The following is a 22,758-nucleotide window of genomic DNA, read 5'->3' as shown; positions in this document are numbered from 1 at the left end:
GCAATTGAGAACCGACCATAGGCACACTCCCCGGCCCCGCAAGTCGGCTGAGTTAATAGAAGCACATACTCCACCTTGGTACCTGGACGATCCATGCAAGACACGGAAAATTAGTTCGTCCATGCATGTGACCAGACTCCAGCAGACACGCCTGGATTGGCTATCGTCTACATATCGTGCAGGCTGTGTTGTACAGGGCTGTAGTTCTGGTGAGAAATCTAAAAAAAGGTTTCTTGTCATCTCGCAAAATTAGGTGTCATGTGCTTCGGATCACTGCGAGGGTTAAACAGCGACAACTGAGTTGGGCTAGTCATTGGGGGCACATGCACGAAGACTACTATCGACGGACCCCTTTTCTACGAGTTTATCTTTAATTTGAGCTTTGATCCTCGTCTAGTTTGTCCGTCGGGATTCATCTTGTCTCCTTTGGGCAGTGAGGTTATGATTTCTTGTCATGTGGCATTTTTCGTATTATATGTTATAATCCGGTGCTTCAGATCAAAATGATGACAACTGCGCCTCCGGGGCACGTGCATGAAGACTTCTCAACAGTCATTGCCGAGGTTAAGCCGGCTCCGGCCGATAGACAAAAGAAAACTAGTACTCCACTATATAGGCAGGAGCCTCCGCGCTTGCTTGCTAGTTTTGCTCTCTTCACACTGTCTCATCCTCTCCAGATCTAAACACGACAGCAGTGGCCACACACTCTCTCTCTCTACTCACCACTGGTCACAGATCCAGCCGGATCCTCTCCGCCGGGGAAGGTGAGAAGGTGCAATGTTCACGCAGTCGTCCTCGGCGACGGCTCTTACCCACTGCCGGCGCGTCCCGATCAGTGTGCCTTGTTGTTCTCTCCCAAGCATCGCTGGCGAAGGTGGGCCTCCCACCCCTTCTTCCTCGCTACCGTAGTGTGGGCAGATCCGGCCTCCCGCCGCCCACCTAGCGACATCCCGGCGACCCTTAGGTATAACTTCCTTCGAAACCGGCCTTGCTCTACTTCCCGAGCTCCTGACGTCGCTGCATTTGTATCTTTTACTATTTCTCAGGCCCCCTCGTGTAGATAGGATCGATCGACTGTTCGAAAACCACCTAATTTTTTTACTGTTAAGAGGTAAAACTAGTTCATGCACTCGAATCTAGTAGTACTTGGTTCAAACAAGGAAGAAAGGGGGTGGGGGTGGGGGAAGATTTGTTACCTGAATCTAGGACTTGTTCGAAAGAGGAAATAATGGGGGCGAAAAGTAGCAGAGACTGGCTATCGAACTGGTCTCTAGGTCTAATAGGGAAATAAAGGGAACGCAGTACAAACTCAATATAAACCCGATCTATTGGTTGAAAAAGGAAAGAAAGTGGGGACTGGGGGACAAGTCAACAGAGTAAGTCCAGCACTAGATTTGCTAGCCTCACACAGTATAAGGTGGCTATATACCGAACAAAAATGGGACCAACCCAGATATCCTCTTCTGATGTTTGTTGCCCTGAGCTGCTCTTATGTAATGCCACTGGTAAAATGTAGCAGTCGCACTGTTAAAAGTAAGGACACGTTAAACCAATGTTGTTTTGAATGTAATGCCTCTAGTAATATGAATCAATGGCACTTTTTTCATGTCCTGCTAAATTTCCCATTAAGATAAGTTGCTTCTTTTCGTTAGAGATGCAACTGTCCTGGTCCGCCTACTCTCCCGTGCCCAAATACCGACTCTGTAGCAGCTGTTAATTTAATGTTGCTGGTAAAATGAAGCAATGGCACCATTAAAGTAATGTCGTATTTAACGGTTGTCATAGTTAATCCTAATGCCCACACTAATATCTAGCAATGCTGCTAGAATTTGCTACTGTCCTTGTACGATTGCCATTCAGATAAGGAACATGCTTTTTTTCATTTGATGCATGTTTCATCACTTGTTAGTCACCCTCCTTTCCACCTTTTTTGTGCAAACAGAGATATACATTTCACGCTTGATCTTAGTTGAACTGCACAAATGATATCCAAATTATAGTTGAACATTCCAGGAGCTTCACGACCAACCTTGATGTTGCTCAATTTTATTGCAACTAATGAAGAAGAAGCTTTGTGGGTTTAATTTTCTGATGGAAATGGAACCGGGGCTGGAGCCCTTTTCTTAAAAAAAGAAGAAGAAGAAGCTGCTAGCTCATGGGACATTGCTTCATTTTAGGTGAACTACACCAAAAGGTCTCATGAATTGAATCATCCATGTTGGTGACTGGTTTCATCCCTTCTACGATGGCGTTGACTGCAGATATGGTTCCCATCATGAGGTATGTTCCTCTTTGGTCTGACCGTTTGCCAAAGATCCTGCATGTTGATCCTGCTCTTGTGCTACTGTTTTGGCACTGCCATGATAAAGCAGTAATGTTATTATTTTGCACCTTAATCTAGTGGCACTATTAATTTGAGGCAATATTTTGGCACCGCTAGTGCCACTGTTTTTTTATATATCGAAAGAGGGGGTTCCCTCTGATTTCATTAAAGAAACCCAACCATAGAGAACCATTATCTGACAACATCTCAGTGTAAACAGGCAGTTATGCAACTACTACTAGAACAGACTGAGTACTAGCAGGAGACAAGTTCGCCACATAAGCTAGGAAGGTAGGGGGACGCAGCACCAGCTCGACCAAGTTTGGATTACAACCCAAATGCTACCACAGAAACATCAGGGGGAAGATAGGGACTGAAAGAGCCAGCTTCAGCATCCCAGTCTAAGCACCCCCGGCCTTCATCCTTGCGACGCACGGTACACCTCGTTTGCCACCTGCTCGACCCTAGTGTCACTGATAAAATGAAGTAATAATACAGTTAAAATAGAGCGAGTGTCCTCTCTATCATTTCATTTCCAATGTAGATAAAGAAAGTGCTTCTCTTTGTTAATGTATGTTTCATCAACTAGTCCCATTGTTAATGTTTAAGCGTTTCTGCAAACTGGGGTGCTTAATTTTAGTTGATCTGCACAAAAATAGAGATTTGAATGTCTCAAGGCCCCTCCTTGTACTACCGCTGTACACTGATGTTCATCACTGGCAGAAAGTGTATCGGGGAGACTTGGGTGGATTTCCAGTATGATGTAATATTTTCTTCTGTTTATTAGTGTATGTTTCATCAACTAGTGCCACTATAATGTAATCACGCCTTTTCATTATCTGTGCAAACAGGGTTATTCAGCTGCATTTTGGTGGAACTGCACAAATGTACGGATGGAACCGACATATATGCAGAGTGCTAGGTGCCAAGTAAAAATTACCGATACCAACCCTACTCCATCTAAGCATTGGCATCCACCACCATCAGTGGGATGTGTGGCGGTCACTGTGGACGGATCTTTCTCGGCAGCAAATCCTCTAACCAAATACTAGTAGCTTAGACTTAAAAAAATACTAGTAGCTTATATTGGCAGTTTTCTAGGGGTGTACTCTTTTTTGAAAGAAGCACCAATCTATTTTTCTTTATTTGTACACAGTGTCACAACTTTGACCCAAAGGTCCAGAGCTATTTTAGGGTGATTGGCGTAGTACTCGGAGACTGATTGTAAGCATGATTTTTATTAGTTGTCACACTGATTGTAAGCATGAGCAGATGGAAGATTAGGTTAGTGCGAAGCTTACCTTAAACCCTACCGACGCCGTTGAAACGAGGCGAGCATCGAGTGAACCGTGGAGAACAACGGGGAAGCGACGTCGCGCCATCCGGCCTCCTCTTGCGGTGGGAGAACTAATACTCATGTGGCTCCGGCTGGCTCTGCACCCTCACGAACGGCACACCGTACTCGATCGATTCGTTATCCTCTGGGTGCTCGACCTTCGACCTGTACGCCCACCACCTCCGCCTGACTTTCTCCTCGGGCGAATCTGTCTGCTCCATCGCCCAGAGGAGATACTCGATGAACTCGAAGGACTGCGGCATGACTGCCGCCGAGGAGTACATCACCGTCGTCTCGCTCTTTCGCATACATTGCCACATGGCCCTCACCGTCCTCGAAATCTCGCACTCATTGTCAAACCAAGTAAGGATCTCCTTCAACCTGGCTAGCTTTGCCTGGTCAGCACCGGCGAACTGCCAGATTCGCTGCTGCATCCCCTCCATAGATGTCCTTCTGAGTGGTCCGGTGCTAGCTTTGGAAGATGGGAGGAGAGACGGTGGTCTTGCAATAGAGAAGAGGGAGATGCGAGACAGTGGTTTTGGAATGGAGATGATGGAGAGGAGAGGTTCCCCTGCCTTTCAGTCGCTGAAGGTGGGCCCCGCGCTTGGTGGGACCCATGTGTCAGTGTCTCAATGGCAGGATGGGCTACGTCAGGGGATCCTCATCTGAGGAGAGAGGAGGTGGTTTTGCAATGGAGAAGAGGGAGAGGCGAGACGGTGGTTTTGGAATGGAGATGATGGAGAGGAGAGGAGGTGGTTTTGCAATGGAGAAGAGGGAGAGGAGCGTGCGGCAGCTATTTAGGATTGGACGAGAGGGCCGGCGCGCTATGACTGGATCAAAATCAAAATCAATTTACCCTTCAATTAAGAAAGCGACCCCACATTAACTAGTCTCCCTTTTATTCTGGGTCATAATTGACCATGATTTTCGCAAATAAAATATATGTTATACATTGCAAAAATAATATAATTTGAAAGGACATTCAGATACGAACCAAACGATACAATTTTTGGTGACATGCATTCACATTTTGCTTGTCAAATACAGTACATGGTCAAACTTTGACCCAAAATACGCAAAAAAAATACTTCCAGGACCAGCGCCGCTCTTCCGCTCTTCTCCTCTTAAACCACCGCCGCTCCTGTCCTGTTCCAATCTAAATCCAGCGCTGCTCCTCTCCTCTTCCATTTCAAAACCACCGCCCCTCCTCTCCTGTTCCAATCCAAAACCAGCGTCGCTCCTCTCCCATTCTAAACCAAAACCAGCGCTGCTCCTCTCCTCTTCCATTCAAAAGCCACCACCGGCGAGTGAAGGTGCTGTGGAGAAGTAGATCGATGGAGGAGTACAACCGACATGTGAGGATCACAGACGGCAACCCTGTGAAGCTAGCTAGGATGTTGGAGATATAGTCTTGGTTTGACAACAAGGACCAACTAGCGGCAACGGCGACATCCAAGGCCAAATATCTGCAACAGAGCGAAAAGGCGGCGATACTCCCGAAGGGAGTCGCGCGGGAGTACATAGAGCTGCTCCTCTGGGCCATGGAGCAAACAGATTCACCGAATCTGATCGTGAGGGAGCGGTGGTGGGAGTATCGATCCCAGATGGAGCATCCACCAGAGATTGAAGGATCGAGCATCTACAGGGTGCCGTTTGTGAGGGTGACATGCCAGAGCGAGCCGGTGGAGTCTTCGTCGACCGAAGCCAACTGCAAGAGGAGAAAAACAGTTGGCCCAAGGACGCTTCCCTGCCATCCTCTCCCTCGCCGTTCACATCGTCTCACGGGGCGGCTGTCTGCCGCCGAGGAATAGGAGGGATTTGCCCCCCCCAGACCAATAGTCGGGCAGGTTGTGAATTGTCAGGAGGAGCTTAGGGTTGTTAGTATTTGCAGATATGAATGTCATTTGAATTCCAGATTTGCAGTATTGAGCATATGAAGTATTTTATGAATTCTAGAGATCTATTTTTAGCACTTAAAAAATGTAGTTTCATAGGAGTATAAAAGTGCAGACAATGTGATTCTCAGAGAAGAAACTGCAAGTTTCAGTTTCAGATAAGAAACTCCAAGTTCAGTTTCAGATAAGAAACTGCAACTTTCAGAGGCAGAGCATTTATATTAACACGGCCTTTTCAAACAGTTTTAACATCATGCTGGAAGTTTTATTCATGGTCGAAACTGGAACTACCAGCCAGTTAACATCATGCTGATCAACATTCATGCATAGCACATCTTCATATGATGCACAGTCAAAAAGATATGCTATTTTCAAAATGCCCACACAATGTTGAGTGTGCGAAAAACAGAGAAAACGAGGGACGAAGTTTTGACAAGTGTAGGACGTGGTGTGTGTAGATGAAAATTGGGACCCACATATCAATAAAGGCAGAGGCAAAAATTTTGGAGATATTTTCTCTGCACAGGTGGAATCGAACCCGGGCGGAACAACTGCCCCGTCTAGGCTTTCTTTTTTAACATGCGCAGCCCACGACCTCGGATGGGAGGTCCATAAGGCTGTTTGTATTTTCTTGAGGGCCGTCATGTATCGACCGGCCTATGGACCTCCCATCCGAGGTTTTATTTTTCCTGAAACATCGGCAGCCCAATTTACGTATTTTTTTGAAGAAAACGCAGAGGTCTGTTCTATTTTTCTATATAAGAATAGGAACGCCTGATACAACTTATGTTTCCCTTCTAACTATATTATATATATTTAAATTATTTTATATGTTATTATATATTATTTTTATTGTCATCATATATTTAACAGATACTTACATATGTAAGAAAACAATATCCCAGATCTTGTTAACTTATAAAAATAATTTCTTAACAATAAAATCCTGAATTTTTTTTGGCAAAGAAAATCCTGGTGATTGTATACAAAAGCTTGGTAAGATTTAAGGACCAATGTAATAATAAATCACTTATTTTATATATATATATATATATATATATATATATATATATATATATATATAACAAAATGCTCAGCTCCTGTTTATTTTTTGATAACATTGCTGCGCCCACCCCAACATTATAATTAGAATCAGCCCAGCAAAATCGTGTATTTCGAGAAAGTGCAAATGGCCTGTAATTTTTTAGGAAAAACATAAATGGGCTGCATGGACGCTACATTATTTGTTCACCCAGCCCAGCTAATGGACTGTAATTCAAAAAAAAGAGATCAAATGGACTGTAAATTCTACCCTGCAAAAAAAACTGTAAATTCTGAAAAAATGGGTTGAATACGTGCCACATTTTTGGAGGCTGAAATGTGGGCCAATAGGCCGAAGCCAATGCAAGTCGTTGTCAACTTAGTCAACAAATGATTCTGACATCGTTAGCCGTTGGATTTACATCCAACGACCGGCATCCATCTTCAATCTCTCGTCTTCTTCCTCCAGCGCCGCCGGGACCACCTGCTCCCGCCTCCAGCTGCTGCTAGCAGCTCTGCTTAGCATGCTTCGCTGTGAAGCGCTACTCCACCGTTGGCCAGGCAATCCCTTCACCCCTCCACACCTCCTGTTCTTCTCCACCGACTGCCGAACCACACCGCACCAAAACCAGTTAACCCTCGTCACCTCTCCGTCTGCGACTCTACTCCCGCGTCTTCCCATCTCCGGCTCGTTGCTGTCCAGGGCCTCACCGTCGTCCACCACCTTGGATGCGCTCGGCGCGGAGTGGTCAACGTGGTCAACGAATGACACCATCGGAAGTAGACTATGCGTGGAGAGGCTGACAGATGGGTCCACGGCTGCATGCAAGGAAACGCCTCCTTATTACGCGCAAAATAATGATTCCTCCACCTGACAGCTGGGACCTACCGGAAGGGTCTCTGTATTTCGTGAAAAAACGTTTCCACCACTGACAGGTCGGACCCACCAGCTATATCTTCGCACGCAAGGAAGTGCCTCCTTATCACGCACAAAAAAATGAATACTCCCCCTGCTAGTTGGGACCCACCTTGGTGGGAGGCTGACTTGTGGGCCTACTAAGTTGACGGGGACAGACTGCTTTGTCTACGTAGTCAATATGAACCATTCTAGCTCCAGTGACCGTACGATGTCCATCCAATGGTCGTAGTGCTTCTTCAACCTCTGGTCTTGTTGCTCTAGTCGCCCAAAGCAGCGCCAGTCGTGCCGCATGCTCCTGCCTTCCGTGGCCGGCTGTGCTGCCACGGAGGCCTCACCGCCCCTACTATTCCCACCGCTGGCCAGGCCCTGCCGCGACAGCAGCCTCACACCGCAGCCGAACTAGTGAACCCTCGTACTCCTCTCCGCGCGGGCTTCCACTACCGCGTCTTTCCCGGCTCCGCGTTGTCCCCTTCCTAGGCCTCGCCATCGTCCACCGCCCTGGTGCTCTCGGTGCGGCGTGGTCAACGTGGTCAAGGAACGACTTCCATCGGAAGAGTACTATACGTGGAGAGGCTGACAGATGGGTCCACGGCCGCAGCAAGGAAGTGCCTCCTTATTACGCGCAAAATAATTATTCCTCCACCTGACAGCGGGACCCACCGGACGGGCCACCGTATTTCGCAAAAAAACGTTTCCCCCTGACAGCTGGACCCACCAGCTACATCTTCGCACGCAAGGAAGTGCGTCCAGAGAAAAAATGATTCGCCCCCCTGACTGCTGGGACCCACCAGCTACATCTTCGCAGGCAAGGAAGTGCGTGACGGTCGGGACCCACCTGGTCGAAGCGTACGTAGCGTTGTCATTCTGGTCGCGAACGTGTACGTACATACTGGTCGATGTAGAGGCGCGCACGTGTCGTAGTAGAGGCGCGCACGTAGCATGTACATATACGTACAGCGGCCAGTGTGCAAGAAAGAAAATACGGCCACGTACGTACATACAGCCAGGGTCTCGAACGCCTACTCGCGTATACGTACGGCCAGGGCTCTTGTACGTACATGGCTGGGTCGGAACAGAGAAACAGCGTCGTCGTCGTGTTCATGGGGAGCCAACCGGCTGGGTAGGAACGGAATGCGTCATCGTGTTCATCGGGAGGGCTTGGACGGAACAGCCGATGCAAACGAGGCCTGGCGTACCGCAGAACGGAGGAAACAGCCTTGTGTTCGACCGGCCACGTTCGAAACGGGATCCTGTTCATCGGGAGGGGTCTCGCGTACCGCAAAACGGAGGAAACGGATCTCCTACGGTCGAAACGGGGGTCCTGTTGATCGGGAGGGGTGTGGCGTACCGCAAAACGGAGGAAACGGACTTGTGTTGGAGCGCTACAGTCGAAACGGGGGTCCTGTTCATTGGGAGGGGTGTGGTGTACCGCAAAACGGGACTCGACAGGTTACTGTTCATCTCTACCGTCGACCCCCTCCAGCCTCCACGGGCTACTGTTCATCCACCGTCGACCTCCTCCAGCCTCCACCTGCGACTGTTCATCCACGGGCTCCTGTTAATCCAGCCTCCACCGCGCGCTACTCCACCGGCTACTGTTCAACCAGCCCTCTCCACGGGCTCCTGTTCAACCACCCCTCCACGGGCTACTATTCATCCAGCCCTCCACCGTCCACTGTTCATCCTGCCCTCCACGGGGTGGTCCTGTTCATCCTGCCCTCCACGGGGTCCTGTTCATCCAGCCCCAACCGGCTCGAACGATCAGGGTCCTATTCATCCACCCCCACCGGGAACTGTTCATCCAAACCCCCCAGCAACGCTCACTGTTCATCCAGAGGCAACACCACGGGGCCCTGTTCATCCACCCCCACCGGGAATTGTTCATCCAACCCCCCACAACGCTCACTGTTCATCCAGAGGTAGCATCGATCGGCTTCAGTTAGCAGCAGTAGCGAAGGAATCACTCGACCGGGTTCAGTTAACAGCCATCAATCGATCGCTCGGGTTCAGTAACGCGTAGCCTGCAGTGCAATCGCTCGGGTTCAGTTAGAGCCCAATGCCTCGCACACACGCGCGTACGTACGAGAGAAACGCGCATCGCTCGACCCCCGACCACCCACCGTAACCGGGGACGATATTTTAGCGCCCTCGCTTCTACCACGGTTTTTCCGTCATGGACGGCCCAAAGAATGTCATGCAGCTGCGTCTCCGACCCGCCCAGGATGAAAAGCCCATTTTCTGTCATGATTTTTTGTCATAGAAGTAGGACCCCACCACATCTATGATGATACCGGGTTTTGTCAGAATTGTCGTCATAGAAGTGTCATAAGTATGACAGAAAAGATTTTCGTCCGGCCCAAAATGACACGGATGTGTATTTTTTTGTAGTGTCCACAGTTTACTCCTCCGGTCATAGTGTCGTAGTGCTTAGGTGAAACCCTGCGCGGATCACATCACCGTCACCACGCCGTTGTGCTGACGAAACTCTCCCTCGACCCTCTGCTGGATCAAGATTTCGAGGGACGACATCGAGCTGAACGTGTGCTTGTCGTACGTTTGGTACTTGATCGGTTGGATCATGAAGACGTTTGACTACATCAACCGGGTTTAACTAATGCTTGCGCTTTCGGTCTACGAGGGTACGTGGACACACTCTCCCCCTCTCGTTGCTATGCATCTCCTAGATAGATCTTGCGTGAGCATAGGACATTTTTGAAATTGCATGCAACGTCCCCCTTCAGTGGCATCCGAGCCAGGTCTATGCGTTGATGATATGCACGAGTAGAAGACAAAGAGTTGTGGGCGATTATTGTCGTACTGCTTACCACCAACATCTTATTTTGATTTGTCGGTATTGTTGGATGAAGCGTCCCGGACCAACCTTACATGACCACGTTCATGAGACCGGTTCCACCGACAGACATGCAACTTGTTTCGCACAAAGGTGGCTGGCGGGTGTCTGTTTCTCCAACTTTAGTTGAATCGAATTTGACTACGACCGGTCCTTGTTGAAGGTTAAAATAGCACACTTGACAAAAAAATCGTTGTGGTTTTGATGCGTAGGTAAGAACGGTTCTTACTAGAAGCCCGTAGCAGCCACGTAAAACTTGCAACAACAAAGTAGAGGATGTCTAACTTGTTTTTGCAGGGCATGTTGTGATGTGATATGGTAAAGACGTGATGTGATATACGTTACTGTATGAGATGATCATGTTTTGTAAAAGTTATCGGCAACTGGCAGGAGCCTTATGGCCGTCGCTTTATTGTATGAAATGCAATCGCCATGTAATTGCTTTACTTTATCACTATGTTGTAGCGATAGTTGTAGAAGCAATAGTTGGCGAGACGACAACGACGCCACGATGGAGATCAAGGTGTCAAGCCGGTGATGATGGAGATCATGACGGTGCTTTGGAGATGGAGATCAAAGGCACAAGATGATGATGGCCATATCATGTCACATATTTTGATTGCGTGTGATGTTTATCTTTTATGCATCTTATTTTGCTTAGTACGACGGTAGCATTATAAGATGATCCCTCACTAAATTTCAAGGTATAAGTGTTCTCCCTGAGTATGCACCATTGCTACAGTTCGTCGTGCCGAGACACCACGTGAAGATCGGGTGTGATAAGCTCTACGTTCACATACAATAGGTGTAAGACAGTTTTGCACGTGCAGAATACTCCGGTTAAACTTGATGAGCCTAGCATATACAGATATGGCCTCGGAACACTGAGACCGAAAGGTCGAACGTGAATCATATAGTAGATATGATCAACATAGAGATGTTCACCATTGAAAACTACTCCATCTCACGTGATGATCGGACATGGTTTAGTTTCTATGGATCACGTGATCATTTAGATGACTAGAGGGATGTCTATCTAAGTGGGAGTTCTTAAGTAATATGATTAATTGAACTTTAATTTATGATGAACTTAGTCCTGATAGTTTTTTCATATCTATGTTGTTGTAGATCAATGACCCGTGCTACCGTTCCCTTGAATTTTAATGCGTTCCTAGAGAAAGCTAAGTTGAAAGATGATGGTAGCAACTACACGGACTGGGTCCGTAACTTGAGGATTATCCTCATTGCTGCATAGAAGAATTACATCTTGGAAGCACCGCTAGGTGCAAGGCCTGCTACAGGAGCAACTCCGGACGTTATGAAGGTCTGGCAAGCTAAAGCTGATGACTACTCGATAGTTCAGTGTGCCATGCTTTACGGCGTAGAATCGGGACTTCAAAGACGTTTTGAATGTCATGGAGCATATGAGATGTTCCAAGAGTTGAAGTTAATATTTCAAGCAAATGCCCGAGTTGAGAGATATGAAGTCTCCAACAAGTTCTATAGCTGCAAGATGGAGGAGAATAGTTCTGTCAGTGAACACATACTCAGAATGTCTGCGTACCATAACCACTTGACTGAGCTGGGAGTTAATCTTCCTAATGATAGTGTCATTGACAGAGTTCTTCAATTACTGCCACCAAGCTATAAAGGCTTCATGATGAACTATAATATGCAAGGGATTAACAAGATGATTCCTGAGCTCTTCGCAATGCTAAAGGCTGCGGAGGTAGAAATCAAGAAGGAGCATCAAGTGTTGATGGTTAACAATACCACTAGTTTCAAGAAAAAGGGCAAATGGAAGAAGGGGAACTTCAAGAAGAATAGCAAGCAAGTTGTTGCTCAAGGGAAGAAGCCCAAATCTGGATCTAAGCATGAAACTGAGTGCTTCTACTACAAAGGGACTGGTCACTGGAAGCGGAACTGCCCCAAGTATTTGGCGGATAAGAAGGATGGCAAAGTGAAAGGTATATTTGATATACATGTTATTGATGTGTACCTTACTAATGCTCGTAGTAGCGCCTGGGTATTTGATATTGGTTCTGTTGCTCATATTTGCAACTCGAAATAGGGGCTACGGATTAAACGAAGATTGGCTAAGGACGAGGTGACGATGCGCATCGAAAATGGTTCCAAGGTCAATGTGATTTCCGTCGGCATGCTACCTCTACATCTATCTTTGGGATTAGTTTTAGACCTAAATAATTGTTATTTGGTGCCAGCGTTGAGCATGAACATTATATTTGGATCTTGTTTGATGCGAGACGGTTATTCATTTAACTCAGAGAATAATGGTTGTTCTATTTATATGAGTAATACCTTTTATGGTCATGCACCCTTGATGAGTGGTCTACTTTTGTTGAATCTTGATCGTAGTGATACACATATTCATAATATTGAAGCCAAAAGATGCAAAGTTAATAATGATACTGCAACTTATTTGTGGCACTGCCGTTTAGGTCATATTGGTGTAAAGCGCATGAAGAAACTCCATGCAGATGGGCTTTTGGAATCACTTGATTATGAATCACTTGATGCTTGCAAACCATGCCTCATGGGCAAGATGACTAAGACTCCTTTCTCCGGAACAATGGAGTGAGCTACTGACTTATTGGAAATAATACATATTGATGTATGCGGTCCGATGAGTGTTGAGGCTCGCGGCGGGTATTGTTATTTTCTAACCTTCACAGATGATTTAAGCAGATATGGGTATATCTACTTAATAAAACATAAGTCTGAAACATTTGAAAAGTTCAAAGAATTTCAGAGTGAAGTGGAAAATCATCATAACAAGAAAATAAAGTTTCTACGATCTGATTGCGGAGGCGAATATTTGAGGTACGAGTTTGGTCTTTATTTGAAACAATGTGGAATAGTTTCGCAACTCACACCACCTAGAACACCACAGCGTAATGGTGTGTCCGAACGTCGTAATCGTACTTTATTAGATATGGTGCGATATATTATGGACGAAACCATATGAACTGTGGTTTGGCAAGAAACCTAAGCTGTCGCTTCTTAAAGTTTGGGGCTGCGATGCTTATGTGAAAAAGCTTCAACCTGATAAGCTCGAACCCAAATCGGAGAAGTGCGTCTTCATAGGATACCCAAAAGAAACTGTTGGGTACACCTTCTACCACAGATCCGAAGGTAAGATCCTTGTTGCTAAGAATGGATCCTTTCTAGAGAAGGAGTTTCTCTCGAAAGAAGTGAGTGGGACGAAAGTAGAACTTGATGAGGTAGTTGTACCTTCTCTCGAATTGGAAAATGGTTCATCACAGAAATCAGTTCCAGTGATGCCTACACCAATTAATGAGGAAGCTATTGATGATGATCATGAAACTTCAGATCAAGTTACTACCAAACCTCGTAGGTCAAACAGAGTACGGTCCGCACCAGAGTGGTACGGTAATCCTGTTCTGGAAGTCATGTTACTAGACCATGACGAACCTACGAACTATGAGGAAGCAATGATTAGCCCAGATTCCGCAAAATGGCTTGAGGCCATGAAATCTGAGAAGGGATCCATGTATGAGAACAAAGTGTGGACTTTGGTTGACTTTCCCAATGATCGGCAAGCCATAGAGAATAAATGGATCTTCAAGAAGAAGACTGATGTTGACGGTAATGTTACTGTCTACAAAGCTCGACTTGTTGCGAAAGTTTTTCGACAAATTCAAGGAGTTGACTACAATGAGACCTTCTCACCCGCAGCGATGCTTAAGTCTGTCCGAATCATGTTAGCAATTGCCGCATTTTATGATTATGAAATTTGGCAAATGGATGTCAACACTGCATTCCTTAATGGATTTCTTAAAGAAGAGTTGTATATGATGCAACCAGAAGGTTTTGTCAATCCTAAAGGTGCTAACAAAGTGTGCAAGCTCCAGTGATCCATTTATCGACTGGTGGAAGCCTCTCGGAGTTGGAATATACGCTTTGATAGTGTGACCAAAGCATATGGTTTTATAGAGACTTTTGGAGAAGCCTGTATTTACAAGAAAGTGAGTGGGAGCTCTGTAGCATTTCTAATATTATATGTGGATGACATATTGTTGATTGGAAATGATATAGAATTTCTGGATAGCATAAAAGGATACTTGAATAAGAATTTTTCAATGAAAGACCTCGGTGAAGCTACTTATATATTGGGCATCGAGATCTATAGAGATAGATCAAGACGCTTAATTGGACTTTCACAAAGAACATACCTTGATAAGTTTTGAAGAAGTTCAAAATGGATCAGTCAAAGAAAGGGTTCTTGCCTGTGTTACAAGGTGTGAAGTTGAGTCAGACTCAATGCCCGACCACTGCAGAAGATAGAGAGAAATTGAAAGTCATTCCCTATGCCTCAGCCATAGGTTCTATCATTTATGCAATGCTGTGTACCAGACCTGTTGTGTGCCTTGCTATTAGTTTAGTAGGGAGGTACCAAAGTAATCCAGGAGTGGATCACTGGACAACGGTCAAGAACATCCTGAAATACCTGAAGAGGACTAATGATATGTTTCTCATTTATGGAGGTGACAAAGAGCTTGCCATAAATGGTTACGTCGATGCTAGCTTTGACACTGATCTGGATGACTCTAAGTCGCAAATCGGATACGTATTTATATTGAATGGTGGAGCTGTCAGTTGGTGCAGTTCCAAGTAGAGTGTCGTGGCGGGATCTACGTGTGAAGCGGAGTACATAGCTGCTTCGGAAGTAGCAAATGAACGAGTCTGGATGAAGGAGTTCATATCCGATCTAGGTGTAATACCTAGTGCATCGGGTCCAATGAAAATCTTTTGTGACAATACTGGAGCAATTGCCTTAGCAAAGGAATCCAGATTTCACAAGAGAACCAAACACATCAAGAGACGCTTCAACTCCATCCGCGATCAAGTCGCGGAGGGAGACATGGAGATTTGCAAAATACATACGGAACTGAATGTTGCAGACCCGTTGACTAAGCCTCTTCCACGAGCAAAACATGATCAGCACCAAGACTCCATGGGTGTTAGAATCATTACTATGTAATCTAGATTATTGACTCTAGTGGAAGTGGGAGACTGAAGGAAATATGCCCTAGAGGCAATAATAAAGATGTTATTTATATTTCCTTATATCATGATAAATGTTTATTATTCATCCTAGAATTGTATTAACCGGAAACTTGTTACATGTGTGAATACATAGACAAAACAGAGTGTCCCTAGTATGCCTCTACCTGACTAGCTCGTTAATCAAAGATGATTTAGTTTCCTTACCATAGACATGTCTTGTCATTTGATGAACGGGATCACATCATTATGAGAATGATGTGATGGACAAGACCCACCCGTTAGCTTAGCATAATGATTGTTAAGTTTTATTGCTATAGCTTTCTTCATGACTTATACATATTCCTTTGACTATGAGATTATGCAACTCCCGAATACCGGAGGAACACCTTGTGTGCTATCAAACGTCACAACGTAACTGGGTGATTATAAAGATGCTCTACAGGTGTCTCTGAAGGTGTTTGTTGGGTTGGAATAGATCGAGATTAGGATTTGTCACTCCGAGTATCGGAGAGGTATCTCTAGGCCCTCTCAGCAATGCACATCATGATAAGCCTTGCAAGCAATGTGACTAATGAGTTAGTTATGGGATGATGCATTATGGAACGAGTTAAGAGACTTGCCTGTAACAATATTGAACTAGGTATGAGGATAGCGACGATCGAATCTCGGGCAAGTAACATGCCGATGACAAAGGGAATGACGTATGTTGTCATTACGGTTTGACCGATAAAGACCTTTGTAGAATATGTAGGAACCAATATGAGCATCCAGGATCTGCTATTGGTTATTGACCGGAGATGTGTCTCGGTCATGTCTACATAGTTCTCGAACCCGTAAGGTCCTCACGCTTAACGTTCGATGACGATTTGTATTATGAGTTATTTGTTTTTCGTGACCGAAGATTGTTTGGAGTCCCGGATGAGATCTCGGACATGACGAGGAGTCTCGAAATGGCCAAGAGGTAAAGATTGACATATCAGATGATGATATTCAGAGACCGGAATAGTTTTGGATCGTTTCGGGTATTTTTGGAGTACCGGGAGGTTACCGGAACCCCCCGGGAGAGGTAATGGGCATCATGGGCCATGGGGTCCTCGAACCCGTAATGAACCCCCCGGGATATTAGTAACCTTTGCGATAGTCCTCGGGGTCCGTGGTATTTCCTTCTTCCAAATACCATGAACTGCTTACGGCAGAAGTTCTTTTGAACCAAAAGATCACAATAAGAGTGCTCTTGATGAGTTCTTCGTTCTACATTGTGAATCTGCCAGTTCTACCTTTCTGCATGGGTTATCCGGAAGAAATGTCGAGCTTTGCTCGACATACTAATCTATGCATCCACAACTCAGAAAAACATATGTTCCTTTGAGTTATCCCTCTTTAGTTGTATCCTGACCTCCGTCTATCAAGTGATAGTCAGGAATAGTTGTGCCATCGTGTTCGTCAGTGTCTATTATCATTGTGGTCCGTCGAGCCATTCTATTTCAGAATGACTAGGAGAAACAAACTCCAGTACATCATCCATATCTAGAATTGGGTCAAAGTAGTTGTGCTCCACAGATCAAAATGCCAATCCAGCTTTTGTTTCTGTTCTACCCTGAAGTATTGCCCTCTTGATGTCAGGAATGTCATGATAATTGCACCAACTCTTATGAATTCTTGATGCAGTGATACTTCTCACCATCATCATTCGCTCCTCGGTTCCGTGTTGTTGCAACCCGAATACCGACAAGTGAACCGTAATGTGTGAAATCAATACTCCTAGCAACTAGTTGCTTGGTAGTAAATGGACAATATTCTCATTCCTAGCGTGTTGGTTATTGAATCATCATTCTAAGATAGATTGTGCTACCTAGTCCTTATTTCTGGTGCACTCTTCGATCAATGAGTTAGGATTAATCAATCCCTTGCTTATTTGATCATATCGTCTTGCTCTGAAAAGCAAGATTGTTCTCGAGCTTAGTAACATATCGGTGGTTCGTGATGTTCCGAATATCTTCTCGGAAGTATTACCAGGTTGTCACCTGACCTCTATGTTGAGTTCGTGATCATGTTGGTTTTCCTCCAAACCACCCATTCTCCAAGAATCTGTGTGGGATACCCCTGAGCTAGTTGGTTAGGCCAAACAACAACTTGGAGAGTTGGAAGATAAAAGCTTGTCTGACTTAGTTCATGTTAAGGGATATCTTTTTGTGTGTGTGTGCGTGTGTGTTGAAGAAAGATGATATCTCCATCGATTGGTCCTCGTGATCAGTTGTTGGATCTATTGCCTTGTCAAAACTTTGACTTGAGTATGGGCTATCGTCAAGTCAAATCAGAACCAATGATGTTCGTAATGTTGTCTTACTCGTGGTTGATCCCTCGAGCATACACCATTACATATTTTGGTCTGACCAATGCTATCACCGTGTTCACATGATGCTGGAAGTCAAGTGATATGGAAATTCCGATGAGTTGCTGTTGAGCCCATCAGCAGCATTTTGTCTCCCCCATGATTCATGTTGAACATCAACCTAGTGTTGAAAACTTTGTAAGCAATGCCTTCGTATTCCGTTCATGAAGCTTATGCTTGGATGGAAGAAGTGACTTCCTCGAATTCATGTGCATTTGGTGCAAGCTGCCGCTGTGAGTTCGAGAAAGATTGTTTTTGTTTCCTTTGGAATCATCCCAAGTCAGTTATGCAAGTGCGAAGGTATTCTATGGTTTGGTAGATTAATTACCTCCACTCCATATGTATTCCCTAGCACACCAAGCCACTGATTGATTTGCTCAAGGAGAAGAAGTTCCTTCTTAAGAATCATGACTTATGCTAGGACTTCATTATCCTCGATGATGGTTCCCAACCTGAACTCGGTAGTGTTATCATGAGACTACTACATGGTCATGCTTGTCTGGGACAGCGTGTTCACATGTGTGTAGCAGAACCAGCTCATGTTTTGGAGCTTGCTATCGTAGTTCATTTCCCGAGAATCTCGCAACGTTATCTCGTCGATTTGTGTTGCAACTCTTATTTTCAGACATGTTGAGTCTGAAGTATCCTGTTACTAACCATATCTGAATCCCAGGCAGATATGATGGTTGGGACCTCCCCAAGAATTATAATATTGGTCTTTTGAACCGTTAAGTGGATATCATGGCCAACACACTTATCCGGGAGATCTCTTATTGTAGTATCTTGAGTTAGCAATTTGGCCATTCTTCCATGAGGAGTTGGTATGATTTTGTTCATGAGTTGTTCCCTATGGGCTCCTTGAGCTCCCGAAGTCAGACCTTTACTTGATGTTCCAGATACCGAATGGTATTGGGTTAAGCTGGGACATCAAGGAGAACATTAGAAGCGGAGTGCTAAATGTCTCTCGGTCGATCATCCAGATTTCGTTCCCTTGGCCTCGCTAAGGTGAAATCTGAGAAAGTGTTGTCTTCCTGCATCTGCATTGTCCATCACTATTCGTCAAGGTAGTAAGATGTGTTGCCAGGATCCTCGGCACAGATGTTGGTAAGACCTTGATGAGTACGGAAATGCTCAAGATCTTAAGAGCACACTCAGTCACTAGGTTATATCCTTGGTATCAATTGGGATGTGCCTCCCGTTTGCCGAGTTGTTCTATAACCGTAGTTTCCTTTCCAAACTGAGTATGCCATTCTTTCCAATTCCTTCAAACGATCGTTTGGGAATTGCCTTAGGCTGGTATAGAGAGTTTCAATGATCTTTGTATCAAAAGTAATTCTTTTTGCCACTTAAGGGAATAACTCTACGAGTCACCTTTCCTAAGGTGCCCCGTTAAGGAATCATGGCAATCAATCTCCTCGCTACTTTGAAACCATGCGCCATCCTATTCTAGCGAGGAATTGTTGCCTACCAAATTGAACTTTCATCATCTGTTTCTTCCATCCCTCCCGATGTGTGTTTTGTGTCTCAGCTCAAGATATGATTCTACATCTCATTCCGTGAGTTGATCATGATTTGCTCGATCTTCATGAAGATCGAATCCTGTAGAGCTTCCCTCTCTTTCCCTTGTCGTGTTGGGTGAAGATCCCGAAAGCAAAGATGTCAAGATCAATTTGAAGCAATGAATCAACATCTTTAAGAAGGGCAAATGGATCATGAAGATTGTGATAGTTTTGTGACCCCCTTTCCTTTTACGTCACGTCTTGAATCTCGGGACGAGATTCTTGTTTAGTGGGGGTGAGTTGTCACAGCCCTAGATTCATGACTGTAAATAGTTGCATCAGTGAGCATGCATCATGTTAAATTCGAAGAAATTTGAATTGAGGAAGATTATCAAAGCCTCCGAAACCTTTTAAAAATGAGCAAGTTAAAAATTTCTCTCAAATGAGCCCAAGGAAATGTTCATTTTAATCCCTGAAAATATTGGCAAGAGGTAAAAATCCAAACCAATATTTTTAGAGCATTAAGAGTAATTAATTTGGGCATTTGAATTAAATCATAATGTATTTGAATTGGCTTTATTTCTGTTATAAAAGAAATACATGTCCAATAATTTTGGAAATTATTGTGGGGCTCAAGAGTAATATCTCTAGTCCATACAATAATTTACAGAAAGTTTTAAAATGGTTTAGTTTCCAAACTAAACCAAAACAAAATAACAGAAAAATAAAAGAAAAATAAAAGAGAGAGAGAGAAGGACTAACCTGGCGCCCACCAACCGGCCCAGCTCCTGTGCTGGTCCAGCACTGTACGGCCCAGCCCACTGGCCGCCCCCCTGTCGTCTTCCTCGCGACAGAAGGACGCCGGGCGTGTGCCCCGTGCGCGCGGCCAAGCGCCCTGGCCACCTCCTGCTTGCCGCTCCCCCTCGACTGCCTGGGCGTCCCTGGAGACGCCACACACCCCCTGGACCTCTCTCACTCTCTCCCGTGCTTCTCCCCTCCTCTGCTCTCTCTCCCTCTCTGCCCGAGCGGAGCTCGTCGCCGCCGCTCGCCGTAGACGCAGCCACCGCCTCCCCCTCGCCTCTCCAACGTGCCCACGAGCTTTCAACGCCCTCGCCCTCTCCACCAAGTCACGTGCCCGCGGAACGCCTGAAGCGATGCCACCGTCTTCGTTTTCATCGCCGGTCGTCGAAGATCCCCCTCGCTGCTCCGCTCGCTCCAGTGCCTCCCCGAGCTCGCGAATGGCTCCATTCGACGCGCTGTGAGCTCCTTTGCTGATCCCCCCTCTCCCCTGGCTCGTTTTCTTCCTCTAACGCCGATGTCATCGGAGCCGAGAGCTCTTCGCCGCCGGCCATGTCGCCGTCGTGGCCACCGTTGCCTAGAGCTGCAACCGAGCACATATTCATGCTCAGTGCACCCCCAAGAAGCTGTCGCACCCCTCCTTGCCACCTGCTGAGCTCCCTAACGCTGAACCCGAGCTCACCCGAACTCCGGCCACCGCCTTAGAGCTCGCCGCCGTCAACTCCGGCCACCCCAGCTGCAGCCGCCTCCACCACTGGATGCGCCACTCTAGCAGCTCCCCGTAGATGCTCCCCGCGCGCCAAACCGGATCCCGTAGCGAAGTCCTGATGCCCTCCGCTGCATTTTCGTTGCCGCCGGCAGAACTCTGGTGAAGCCGATGTGGCGCTGTCGTTAGCCACTAATGACCCCACTAGCTAACCCCTCTCTCACTGACTACTGGGCCCTGCTGCCTAAATAACCCTGGTTAGCTTCTGCTTAGACTAAACTAACCACACGGACCCCACTGGTCAGGTTTGACCTGGACCCACCCTGTTGACTTGCTGACATCACCCCGACGTCATGCTGACGCATTAAAGCTTTTCTGGGATTTTAATAAATCAGAAATGATTTATTATTTCCAGAAAATGCCCAAAACTTCTAAAAATCATAGAAAATAATCTGTAGCTCAGAATGAAATAAATTATATATGAAAAATGATCAGAAAAATCCAATATATCCATCTGTACTGGTTTCATGCATGTTTAAACAACTTAACCTTGCTGTTTAGATCAAAACATGATAATGCACTTTATAAGTTCTTAGTTTGAATTTGAATTTGAACCTTTGGTTCAAATCAACTCCAACCCTTTAGTTCTTAGCCGCATTAGCTCAAATCACAGCATATTGACATGTCATGATCATGCATCATATTGTGCATTTTGATTGTGTTCTCTCTGTGTTTGCCGGTGGTTGTTCCCCCTCGGTAGACGTATGTTCCTACAATGAGTTCGATGACACTGATGAAGAGCTATATCATCTTCAGAAGTGCCAGGCAAGCAAAACCCCCTTGTTCATTCCGATAGAATCCCACTCTCTCGCTCCTGCTCTCTTTGACTGCATTAGGACAACAACGATTCAACTGTTACCTGCTGCGGTAGTTGAACCCCTTATCCTCTGCATGACCTGTCATTGCCACAATAAATAGATGAAACCCACTAGCATGAGTAGGAGTTGTTTGAGCCCTGATGTGCCTACTCATTCATGCTTGTTTGTCATGCCTGCTACTGCTTAGAGTTGAGTCAGGTCTGATTCATCGGGAATGAATTGGAATAATGATGAACATGTCCTACTGTGTGTGAGCTAAGTGTGTGAACACAATTTGGTAAAGTGTGTGAGCTAAGTTACTATCCAACCCCTATTTAGAGAAGTGGAAAACGGGCCGATGGATTGTCCGTGTAATGGGTAGACAGTAATTTTCTAACATCCCAAATTTTCAATTTGGAATGTTATACATAGATCATCATTACATATCATGTTTTGTTGCATTTTTGAAAAATCCTCGACAAATCCTAAGCAACTCAAGGACCCTCGGAGAGAGTTGGGGATTTTCTCGAATTTTCATATTTAATTTTCATCAAATAATAAGACGAGGATTTTATTTTAATTATTTTCTCTCCGGAAAAATATTTCAATTTTAAAAATAAACGAGAGGAGAAAATATGACTTCTCCAAAACAATTGAAATACTGGAGGAAAAATATTAAAATCATTTATTGGATTTATTTGGATTTTATTTGCAATTTTTATTGCATTAAAATATTGCATGTTTTCAAAATATTTATTTTGGTTAAAAAAAATGTTCACCCTATTCTAGATTTTCTAACTATATGGGGAAAATTTATTTTATATTTTTCTGATATTTATTTATTTTTCTATGAATGTTTTTTTTGCGGAACTTATTTATAAAAAAAAGGATCCGCCCGCGCGCCGACTGGGCCAAAGGCCCAGCCGACGGCCCAGCCCCGCCGCCCGTCGTCTCCGTCCCGGAGACGGGATCGCCGCCGAGTCCCAGCCGGCTACGCCGCCGCCCGGTGCCCCCTTCCCCAAGCTCGGACCCCCCTCCTATATATATAGCGCCCCCTATCTTTCCTCACCACCGCCGCCGCCGGAGCCGCAC

The sequence above is a fragment of the Triticum aestivum genome, chromosome 4D (assembly GCF_018294505.1).
Source record: "Triticum aestivum cultivar Chinese Spring chromosome 4D, IWGSC CS RefSeq v2.1, whole genome shotgun sequence".
Classification (NCBI taxonomy): domain Eukaryota; kingdom Viridiplantae; phylum Streptophyta; class Magnoliopsida; order Poales; family Poaceae; genus Triticum; species Triticum aestivum.
This window is presented reverse-complemented; position numbering follows the sequence as displayed.